Consider the following 13,179-nt stretch of genomic DNA (forward strand, 5'->3'; position numbering starts at 1 on the left):
ATTTTCTAATGGCATACCAAATAAATGACAAAAAATCAAGATGCAATATGATAGCAACGAATTTTTTTTTAATTACAGAAGTAGGAAAGAAAGCATAATGTTAATTTTTTAAAATGTTTATTTAGTTTTGAAAGAGAGAGACAGAGTGCAAGCAGGGGAGGGGCAGAGAGAGAGGGAGGTACAGAATCCGAAGCGGGCTCCAGGCTCTGAGCTGTCCGCACAGAGCCCGATGTGGGGCCCAAACTCATGAACCACGAAATCATGATCTGAGCTGAAGTCAGACGCTTAACCAACTGAGACACCCAGGTGTCCCAAGCATAATGTTGATTTTATTTCTAGGAAAGAAGATGGTATCCTTTAAATTTCTAAGATGATGACCTTTAAATTTTTAAATCTATTTTCCCCAATAAGCAATAGTACTTTAATTATATGAGGAAGAGGAAAAACAACAAATATGACGAGCAAAATAAACAAAAATTTGGTCTTCTCACTTGTTCTATATTTTCTGCTCAGCAGCATGACCATAAGAAACTTACAGTCCAATTGAAGAAATAAATAAAATGTTTCCTGTCACTTTGAATGCCAATTTTGCAGACAATATAAGCCTTTCACCTTCAGGAACAAAGTAGAAACTTATATCCCCTGGATAGCTGCATCCATAACATGAACACTGGGAGAATACGACTGAGTAAATGTATTAAAGTCCTAAATTATTATAAGTGCATTATTTCTTAATGTCCATAGTAATTACACTATTTCACTGAACTTTAATATTCTTGGTTGGTTTTTTGAATATAAATTAGTAGAAGTAAAAATTCCAACAATTTCAATCTAGTATATTGTTCTAAGTGAAAGTCTCTAGTAAAATCACCCATAAAGCATAACCATTATTAATAGTTCATGTTTTTTTCTTCTAAATGTCTTTCTAGAAATCTTTTTGTCTGACTGTATCTCTATCAGTTTTTATTACTAGATTATGCCATAAGAACTATAAAACGACTCATTCCTTAAAAATATATGTACATTATCTATCCACCTAAGTCTATCTAAAATTTTGCTAACATAGCCAGTAGCAATGGACTTTGTAATCATAAGCTCTGCATTCAAATCACTTGGCTATATCACTTGGACCAATATTATATAAATCTCTCAAAAGCCCAATTTCCTAATGTATAAAATGCAGATAATGCTAACTCATAAGATTCTGATAAAAATTTAGTGAAATAATGCATGTAAAGCTGTCAGCACAATGCCTAATAGATAAATATTAAATATGTTTGGTTGTTTTTAGGTTGTTGGTATTGTTTATTATTATGTTTTATTTTGCAACAAATTATATTTTTACATGCATGAAACATTTTCTTCTATCCATTTTGTGCAATTTTTTTCTTATGACAAAATATGTATTAAAAATATATAATGGATAAATATACCCATGCAAATATTGCTTGAGGATTAATTCTCATAAGTGAAATTATAAATCTAAATTTTCTCATCTTAAATATTTTTAAATAGTGTCAGCCAATTTACAATCCATACAAAAATATATGAAAATTATGGCAATACCTGTTTTTACACATACTCATAAACAAGAAATATTTTCTTTTTTTGATATTTAATAGGTTAATTCTTTTTTATTGTTTTTTTTATTTTAATTCCAATATATTTAACAAGCATTGTTATATTGGTTTCAGGTGTACAATATAGTGATTCAACAATTCTATACATTGTTCACTGATTATTACAGTAAGTGTACTCTTTAATCCCCATTTTCTATTTCACCCATTCCCCCATCCCCTTCCCCTCCTTTAACCATCAATTGTTCTCTATAGTTAAGAATCTGTTTCTTGGTTTGTCTCTCTCCTTTTTTCTCTTTTTCATTTGTTCATTTGTTTTGTTTCTTGAATACCAATATGATTAAAATCATATGGTACTTATCTTTCTCTGACAGGCTTTCTTCCCTTAGCATTATACTATCTATCTCCAACCGTGTTGTTGCAAATGCAAGATTTCATTATTTTTATGACTGAATAGTATTCCACACCACCTCTTCTGTATCCATTCATCTATCAGTGAACACGAGCTGCTTCCATAATTTGGCTATTGTAAATAATGTTGTAATAATCATAGGGGTTCATGTATTCCTTTGAATTAGTTTTTTTTAAATTTTAGGCGTAAAAACCCAGCAGTGTGATTATTGTATCATTGGGTAGTTCCATTTTTAATGTTTTGAGAAACCTCTGTACTGTTTTCCCCTATGCCTACAATAATTTGCACTCCCACCAACATTGCATAAGGGTTCCTATTTCTCCAATTCCTCTCCAACACTTGTTTTTTCTTGTGTTTTCTGTTTGTTTTTAATTTTTCCAAGAAAAGAAGTGAAGATTATTTTCTCTTCTTTTGGTTTTCCAGGTCTTTAATTAAGCATTTCAATTGAGCCCCACTACATCTATGTGTTAATGTGTGTATATTAGAGATTTAAATTTGACAGCGTATAACAGAGAACTTGCAGTACAGTTAAATAAACAAATGAGGAATTCAGAGATTAATTTCTTTTCCATCACAAATCAGGAACTAAAGAGCTTTATGCAGCAAGTTCTCCTTTCAGGTAGAAAGATAAAAGCATGAGTGGCATCTGAGGAAAGTGAAGCTATCTCCAAATGGTAAACATGTCTGCTTATACTTGATTGGCAATATGGTTAAATGGAAGGGAGCCTGAGAAATACACCCAGGTGGGTTCATCACCACTTGGTTTCAGACTTCTAGCCTCTAGAACTGTGAGCAGTACATTTCTGCTCTTTATAAGCTATTTTGCTATAACAGCCCAGACATACAAAGACAAATATTGGTACCTAGAAGTGGTGGTTATGCTATAAAAAATACCTAAAAATGTGGAAGCAGCTATGGAACTGGATCATGGGCAAAAGCTAGCAGAGTTTTGAGGTGCATGCTAGAGAAAAACCTATATTGCTGTGAATGGACCATTAAAAGTGATTCAGATGAACACCCAGAAGAAGAGGAGACATGTAGAAAAGGTTCAATTTTCTTAGAGAATATGTAGGTGGTTGCAAACAGAATGTTAGCAGAAATAGAGACAGTAAAGGCCATTCTGATGAGGTCTCCAATGGAAATGAGGAGCATGTTATTGGAAGCTGTAGGAAAGGTGATCCTTATTATAAAGTGGAAAGAAACTGACTGAATTGTGTTCATATTTTAGTGTTTCATGGAAGGCAGAACTTGTGAGCAGTGAAATTGGGATTGTTGGCTGGTTATTTCTAAGCAAAGTGTTGAAAGTGAAGGTTGACTTCTCTTGAATACTTGCAGTAAAATGTGAGAACTGAAATGACTTAAAGAGGTTTTGTTAATCAAAACGGAAGCAATAATTTAAAGTTTGGAAAATTCTTATCCTATCCATTTTGTAGAAATTAGAAAGAATGTTCCTTTTTTAAAAATATCTTAATGTTTACTTATTTATTTTGAGAAAGAAAGAGAGAGCACATGAGCAGGGAAGGGGTAGACAAAGGGAGAGAGAATCCCAAACAGGCTCCTCATTGTCCGCGTAGAACCCGATGCAGGGCTCAAACTCATGAATCCTAGAACCATGACCTGAGCTGAAACCAAGAGTTGGAGGCTCAACTGGCTGAGCCACTCAGGAGACCTGGGATGAATGTTCTAAAGAGAATACTAACGATATGGCCAAACAAGCCTTTGATAAGGAGATTAATATCTGTGTGAATCATGGATTTAATCAGCCACTTCAACAGAAAAACAATGAATGTGAACTGAAGGGGAAGGCGATAAGCAGGAACAAGGAGGGCTATGGGACTTTTAGATTTTACAGGACAGGACCATTGAGTTATTCAGATGCAAATATGCGATACTGTTCAAGACAAGAAAAAAAGGGACTTCCAAAGGTGATTCAGGATTCATCAGAGATGCCTCCTCAGTTTCAATAGGCCAGATGACCCACAGCCAAAGTTTTGGGGCCAGGGCCACCCACAGACAGGGGATAGGGACCCCAGCCCAGCAGAACCATGCGGGTGGGTCCACCCCCACAATCTCAGATCAGGAGAGACACTGGCCTGTGATTCCAGACCAGGAGTGAAGCTAAGGAAGCTGGAATGCCCTAATGTGTCCAGAAGGCAGAACCCCCTCCCCAGTAGGTCCAGAAGGTAGGACCTCCTCCCCAGAGGGCAAAACTTCAAGTTAAAAATCATCCTCAAGCTTTAAGTTTTAATGTTGTCTGTCTTGTTGGAGTTTGGACTTCCTTGGGATCTATCTCCCCTTCCCTCTCTCCTATTATGTTCTGTCATACGACTGCCCTACAGTTGTATTTTGAAAGCACATAACTTGCTTGATTTCACAGGTTTATACCTGGAGGGGAATTTGCCTCAGAATGAATCATACCTTGAGTCTCAACCATATCTGATTTAGGTACTATTTAGATAAGACATTGGACTTTAGATTTTTTAAGGTGATGCTGGAACAAGTTAAGACTTTGGGGGCAGCTGGGATGGAATGAATGCATTTTCATTTGAAAAGAACATGAATTTTGAGGAGCCAGAGGAGGAATGTTACCGTCTGAATGTTTGTGCCCTTTCCAAAATTCATACTGTGAAATCGGGCCTTGGGAGGTGATTAGGTCATGAGAGTGCAGCTTTCATGAATGGAAGTAGTGCTCTTAGAAAAGAGATCCCACAGAGATCCTGTGCCCCTTCCATCATGTGAGGATACAACGAGAAATCTGCATGCTGAAGAGGGCCCTTTCCCAACCATGCTGGCACCCTGATATCACACTTCCAGCTTCCAGAACTGTGAGCAATAAATTTTTACTGTTTATAAGCTACATAGTCTGTGGTATTTTATTACAGCAGCCCTAAAAGACTAAACAAATCCCTAAACAAAACTGAGTTTTTGTTACTAAGGGAAAAGGAGACAATTGAAATTAGATAGGTCATTAATCTCTGTCACATTAGACTTTTATAGTTCTTCTTTTTTTTTTTTTTTCCTAAATCACCTCTTTACTTTTTGTCCATTTTTCTGTTCAGCTGCTCTATTTTTCTTTTTCCTGTTGAGATTATTATATAGTTTGATACAGTGGTGTGCTGGTAAATATTTAAGAATTAGCTCTCTTAATACAATGAAAAGGCCTACTTCTAATTCCTATTTACTTGTCAATATTTATAGTATAAATACTCTCATTACAACCAATTTCAAGCTATCAAAACAATACCATTAAATGTGAAGTTGGAAAGAGATTAGGAGTAACACACCATTATATAGTACTTCTACCTTAAAAATACAATAAACATAAATTCAAAAGCATAGATATTAGTAATATGTGGCAAACCAATTAGAAAGTTATGAGTTCCAGTTGCTATTACCGCTGTTTTAAAAATGATTTACTTAACTGCACACTTACGTAATTTTTTGATGATAGCTGTATTTATTAACTTAGTAATTAATCACAATATTAAATTTGACAATTGACTCTTACAAGCTATAAGCTAGCCCCAGCACATCAGTGGTTTGTAATGTGTCTGTGTCTGTGTGTGGGTGTGTATAGACTAGAACAATCTTATTACTTACAGTTTGTGTTCACATACTGACCATTTGTATTTACAGGTTTTTAAAATTTTGACAAGCACTGATAGATGAATGTTAAGATCTTTTCACTACTATTGTATAATTCTGGAGTCTTCACATGATATTATTAAATGGGATTTTATTTTGCCTCATGAATGATATTTACATTTTTAAAGTTTTTTTTAAAGCAGTTTAAGTTCATAGCAAAATCTCAGAAAACATGTAAATATTTGGGTACTACCTGAATTCAATATTCCACATCTGATTGTCTGACAATATGTGGGATACAGGCAGAAAACCCTTCCCAACATGGCAATTATAACATAAAGTGGCTTATGTGCTCAAATGGGCCCAATCTGAAAATAAATTTATATATAAAAATGAGTCAACATATAACTTTGAAAGTTGCGAACCCACAGAATAAGCATCACTTTTTCTGATAACACAAATAAACACAAAATCTTTCCATAAAAGTCACTGTGCCCGAGCAGAAAATGATGTGTGAGTTTTTTACATTTATTTTATGTGGTTCAAAAAAAGTACTTGTATATTTGTATCACTCAGTGTATTTTATTCATAGGTAAAATTCTGGGTGTTTTGGCTATTCCTTAGATGAATGGGGGTAAATTACATTAGATTATAATTTAAATTAGAACAGTAGACATTCACTAGCTTCATTAAAAGGGTGAGCATTGAGAAACTTAATTAAAGAAAATTCATTTAATGGTTTCATTAGATGCAATATTTCCTTCTATATCAAGTGTGTCATCAACTTTACTGAGGATGTATGGATGTATCGTATTAAGTAATTATTTACAATAATGAAATAACTACATGTAAGACCTGTCAAATTATATTTTACTGCTTAAATGTATCTGTCTCTAGGGTATAGCTTTTCTTGGCTTAAAGACACCATGATTTAACTACAATTAAACAGCTACTACTAGAAGTATACCAAGGTTTTTATAAAGAATTAATTCACTGATGAAAAAGTAATATTTATCAATATAAGGTTTTAATAGTTTGAGATCATGAAGAGATGTTTGTTCTTGTTTTTGTTTTTTGGTAATAAAATTATATGGACAAAAAGACAATCTCCATGTCATTTTGGCACAAATGTGTAATCTTTGAATTTTTATAAAATCTTTCATGGATACAGGCAGAAAATAATTTTGTTTCTGTTTCTGATAAGAAATAGAAATGATGGCAAGTTCTTGTTATTTAAACTTTTGTGTTATCTAATAGATTGTATCAATAAAACTTGACCACCCTTAGCCTACATAGAAATTTTACTCTTCAATCAAAGAAAACAAGCTAAAAATTATTTTTGTTTCTTCAGCTGAATCTAACTTTTCAATGTTTGTTATGTAGAATTCTAAGAGAATATTGGGCAAAGAAAGTGTTACACTTCCCATTACCAGCGATAATAAAATAACTTCTCTGAATTAAAAAAGATATGTATTTTATTTATAGATGATTCCATTGAATGATGATAATAAATGAGATCTCAATTAAATACATATTTCCTATATCAAAACAAATAAATTGTGAAAAATACATTTATTTTATTAAAAAATGCTGGAAATCTATAAATCCACTAATTAAGTTAATAATGTTGGCTTGTCTTAATAAAGAAAATAACATTTGAAGGTACCTGTTTTCTACAATTTTATTTTATTCTTTGTTTCTTTTATAGAATTTTTAAATGGCATTCAGTGAGCAGTCTAAAGTGCATACACTCAAAATAGTCTTCCAAATATCTAAGTGATATACCAAAGAAAACTCAAAGAAATATCAAAACACTTAAATAATATTGAACAAATGAAAGTGAAAATAAAGTATGTCAATACTTATGAGAAGTAAGTAAGCAGTGTTGAAGTGAAATTTATCATACTAAATGCTTACATTAGAAAAAAGAATAAATCTCAAGTCGGTAATATAAGCTCTCACCTTAAAAACCTAAAAAAAAAAAAAACAAAAAAAAGGAAAAAGTAAAAAACCCAAAGCAAGAAAAAGAAAGAAAATAAGTACAGCAGATATCAATAAAATTTGAAACAGAAAAACAGTACATCAAATTAATTTTTTAATTTATAAAAATTCAGCTAGTTCTTTGAAATATCAATAAAATTGATAATCCTGTATAAAAACATGAAAAGTAAATAGAAATAAGACACACATTACTAATATTAAGAATAAAAAAAGGGATATACCACAGACTTTGTAGACATCAAAAGGATAATAAAGGAATATTATAAAAAATTTTACATACACTAATTTGACAAATTAGATGAAATAAACCAATTCTTCAAAAAGTATAAATTATCACAACTCATTCAATTTAAAAATAGAAATATCTACTAGCTTATAATTGCCAAGTATATTTAAATTATTATTTTAAATCCCTCAATAAAGAAATTCCTAGCACCAGATGGTTTAATTGGAGAATTCTACCAAATGTTTAATGAAGAATTATTAATAATTCTACCCAATTTCATCTAGAAAATAGAAAAGGAGGGAACACTTTCCAATCATCTTATATAGCCAGTATTACACAGATACTGAACCCAAAAAATTTTAGTACAAAAATATAAATGCAATATAGAATATAAATGCAAAAATTCTTCACAAAATTCTATCAAATAGAATTCAGCCACATATAAAAAGAATTATATACAATGAACGGAGTATTTCAGGGCTATCACTGGTTCAATAATTAAAAATCAATGTAATCCATCATATTAACAAACTAAAATGGAAGTCACATGATCATATCCATTGACATGTGGTTCAATAAGAAAAAGCTTCTGACGTGGTTCAATACCCATTCATAATAAAAACGTCCATAACCTAGAATTAAGAGAATTTATTCAACTTGAAAAGAGCATCTCCAAAAATTCTAAAGCTTACATTACATTTAATGGTAAAGATTGAATGCCTTATCTCTAAGATCAGAAATCATGTCAAGATGTCTACTCTCACCACTACTGTACAACATAGTACTGAAGTTTCTAGCCAGCATAATAAGTCAATAAAAGGAGATGAAAGGCATATAGACTGGAAAGAAAGAAAGAAAACTGCTTCAATTTGCAGATGATATGACAGTTTACATAGAAAATCCCAAGGAATCTACAAAAAAAAAAATTCCTAGAACTAATAGGAGACTTCAGTGAGGTACAAAACAAACAAAACACACAAAAAAATTAATTTCTGTATATTAGCAATGAATACATGGGAACTGAAATTAAAAATACAATAAAATTTATGATCACTCATAAAAAATGAAATATTAGGGTGTTAATCTAATGAAACAAGCACAATACTCGAGTGCTGAAAATAACAACTCTGGAAAGAAAACAAAAGAAGCTTTAAATAAAGAAATATTCAGGGATTGGAAGTCTCTACATAGTAAAGATGTCAATTTTCCCCAAATTGACATATATATGATATAGAAAGTCAAAGGAATCAAAATAGCTAAAACAATTCTGATAAAGTAGGAAAAACAACTCTGATTTCAAGTTTTATTATTGCCACTGTAATCAAGACTGCAAGGTATTGGCATAGAGATAGATACGCACATGGATGGAATAGAATAGAGAACCCGAAAATAACTCCACAGGAGGAAAAAAAAAAACAAGTCTTAAACTCTGTACAAAAATCAACTCAAAATAAATCATAGATTTATTTTTTTAAGTTTATTTATCTTGAGACAAAGAGTGTGAGCAGAGGAGGGGCAGAGAGAGAGGGAGAAAGAGAATCCCAAGCAGGCTCTACACTGTGAGCACAGAGCCTGACACAGGCTCAGACTCACAAGCTGTGAGATCATGAACTGAGCCCAAATCAACAGTCTGATGCTTAACCAACTGAGCTACCCAAGCACCCCTAAATCATAGATTTAAATGTAAAACATAAAACTAAAAAAAAACTTGTACAAGAGAAAATCTCTGAAACCAAGGACTTGGTGAAAAGGTTTTAAAATTACACCAAAGCACAACTCTTATAAAAAATTTGATAAATTGGACTTCATCAATATTTAAACTTTTGTTCCATGGAAGACCTTCTTAATAGAATAAAAAGAAATCTATACATATACAGAAAATATTTGCAAAACCATATATATTTTTAAAAGGACTCATATACAAATATATAAAGAATTCTTAAAATCAGCTGTAAAAAAAATATAATTCAAAAATGGGCATAGGATGTGGAGAGACATTCACAGAAGATATATGGATGACAAATAAGCACATGAAAAGATGTTCAACATTGCTAGCCATTGAGACCAAAGTGACATCTCTATACACTTACTAGAACAGCCAAAATAAAAAGTTACCATTTTTAAATCATAAAAATAGTAACCTATTTTAATTAAATGATTCAGTTAAATAATATTATGAAAATAGTGTTACCCAGTACTGGCAAGGATGAAAAGAATCTGATCTCTCATACATTGCTGGTGGAAATATAAAATGGTACAACCATTTCAAAAAACAAGTTTGGCAGTTTCTTAAAACAACAACAAAAAAACAAAACAAAACAAAACAACAACAACAAAAAAAACCACATACACTTACCATACAACCCAGCAATTGCACTTCTGAGAATTTATACCAAAAAAGTGAAACTTGACCATCTTTCTTCTTAGTGGCCTTTTTAAAAATTAATTGTGGACCCAAATTGGAAACACCCACATCGTCCCTTAACAAATGAATGGTTAAAACACTGCAGTACATCCATACCACGAAATACTATTCATGAATATAAAGGAACAAACTACTGATACACACAAAACCTTGGATGAATCTCAAGGCTATCATGCTGAGAGAAAAAAAAAAGTCACTCTCAAAAAGTGACATAAGATGTGACTTCATTTATATCACACTCCTGAAATGTCAATATTATTGATTGAGAAAACAGATTAGAGGTTTACAAGCGTTAGTAGGGAATATAAGTTGGGGTGAGGGGGTGATTATAGCATGAGAGAGAACTTTGGAGTGATCGAGTAGTTCTATATCTTGACTGTAGTGGTGGTTATAAAAATCTACCCCTGTGATAAAATTACATACACACCAATGTCATTGTACCAGTGTCAAATTCCTGGGTTTGATATTATTGTACCATAATTATGTGAGATACAACCATTGGGAGAAATGGGTTAAAGGGTACATGGGTCCTTTCTGTCCTATCTTTGCAACTTCCTTTGACTCTATAATAATGTCAAAATAAAAAGACTTTTCAAAACAAAATGGCAACATAATGTATATATTTCTTTGCATCTGGAAAAAAATTTGTCTTAGAAATTATACCATGCTACTTCTTTACCATAGCTGTTTATTAGATCATTTTTTAAAATTTCTGCATTTTTTGATATTTAGATTTTTTTCTGAGTTTTGTTATAATTAATATTGTTGCAATGAATATAAATAGTATAGGTGTCAGCAAGTGCTTATCATAGAACATTCATAATAACTGGTTACAGTGGTAATCTAAAAGACTGGGCATATAATTTGATGGATCAGTCCCATTAAAGCACTGGAAATAAAAGCTTTTTTTTTCAAGTTTATTTATTTTTGAGAGAGAGACACAGAACGTGAGTAGGGGAGGGGCAGAGAGAGAGAGGGAGACACAGAATCCAAAACAGGCTCCAGACTCTGAGCTGTCCGCACAAAGCCTGACCTGGGGCTCGAACCCACAAACCGTGAGATCATGACCCGAGTCAAAGTCGGATGCCCAACCAACTGAGCCACCCAGGCACCCATGGCAGTAAAAGTTTTCTATGTTGTATTTATCTATAAATTTCTAAGAGTAAAATTATTGGATAAATCTATTTTCATGAAGCAAAACTTGTTTTAATACTTAGTAGAAATTGTATCTCATCATTAATTTTTATTTTTATACAATTTCCTGGGAATCTTTATTTATTTTAATGTGAATTTAGAATTAGTTCTGCAAACTAAAAATTCACAATGATACATTATTGGAAAGCCGCTAAAATTACAGATTAAAACAGGAAAAGAGAGTGCCTTTCCAATATTGAGTCATCTCAGGGACACCCTGTGAGTGTAATTCTTCAGGTCATCTTAATTATTCCTTAATTTTTCATATATATCTAAAGCATTTCTTGTTAAATATTTCCATTTTGAGGCTTTTGTAAGCTGTTTGTGTTCTTCTAGTACGTTTTCTAACTGAGCTAAAATTTTTAAATAAGAAAATCATTTGTGTATTAACTTTTAAAACACCCATTTACAGAATATGGTTCCATCTACCATGCTTATAACCATCTTTGTTTCCCTCCTGAGCACCCAGTGAACACCTCCCAGCCATAACACATGCATGTACACACACACACACACACACACACACACACACACACACACAGAATTATGTACACACTCCAATGTGGAGTTAGGTGTATCTTTGTGATCAAATTATGACAAACAAATGTGGGCAGAAGATATATGATACATTTTCAGGCCTTACCCATGAAAACTGTGGTCATAGCCTACACATTGTCTCTCTGCCAACCAGATGTGAGAATCGAACAGAGTCCAAAAGGATAGGTTGGTCATTCAGTCATCATGCAGAAAGGAAAGGACTGATCAGTTGCTAAATGACAGCATTGAACATGGAAAAGAAATAACAGCCATGGGGCTTTTCTCACCGCATGTGTGCAACTGTTTCAGTATCCTTCAACTGCTATGAACTTTAAAAATGCATTTTTATAACTATCAACAATTTAAAATTTACCAATGTATTTTTCACAAAAGATTCCAAATAACCAAAGAAATTTTGAAAAAGAAGAAAAAAACTGGTGGTGTCATAATCCCAGATTTCAAGATATACTGCAAAGTTGTAGTAATCAAAACAGTATGGTACTGGCACAAAAATAGACACATTGATCAATAGAACAGAATAGAGAGCCCAGAAAACAAAAACACAATATATGGTCAATTAATCTTCAACAAAGGAGGCAAGAATATATAATGGGGAAAAGACAGTCTCTTCAACAAATGATGCTGGGAAAACCGGACAACTACAAGCAAAAGAATGACACTGGACCAGTTTCTTATACCATACACAAAATTAAGTCAAAATGAATTAAAGATCTAAATGTGAGACCTGAAACCATAAAATTTTCAGAAGAGAGCATAGGCAGTAATTTCTCTGACATCAATCATAGCGACATTTTTCTAGATACGTCTTCTAAAGCAAGGGAAGCAAAAGCAAAAATAAACTATTGTGGCTATATCAAAATAAAAATCTTCTGCACAGCAAAGGAAACACTCAACAAAGCAAAAAGATAACTTACTGAATGGGAGAAGATATTTGCAAATGATATATCTGATCAAAGGTTAGTATATCCAAAATGTATGAAGAACTTACATAGCACAACATCAGAAAAACAAATAATCCAATTAAAAAATAGGCACAAGACATGAATAGACATTTCTACAAAGAAGACATACAGGTGGCCACACAAAAGGTGCTTGATATCACTTATCATAAGAGAAATACAAATTAAAACCTCAATGAAACATCTATCACCTTACACCTGTCAAAATAGCTAAAATCAAAAACACAAGCGTTGACAAGCAT

This window comes from Panthera tigris, chromosome C1 (assembly GCF_018350195.1).
Source record: "Panthera tigris isolate Pti1 chromosome C1, P.tigris_Pti1_mat1.1, whole genome shotgun sequence".
In the NCBI taxonomy this organism is placed as follows: domain Eukaryota; kingdom Metazoa; phylum Chordata; class Mammalia; order Carnivora; family Felidae; genus Panthera; species Panthera tigris.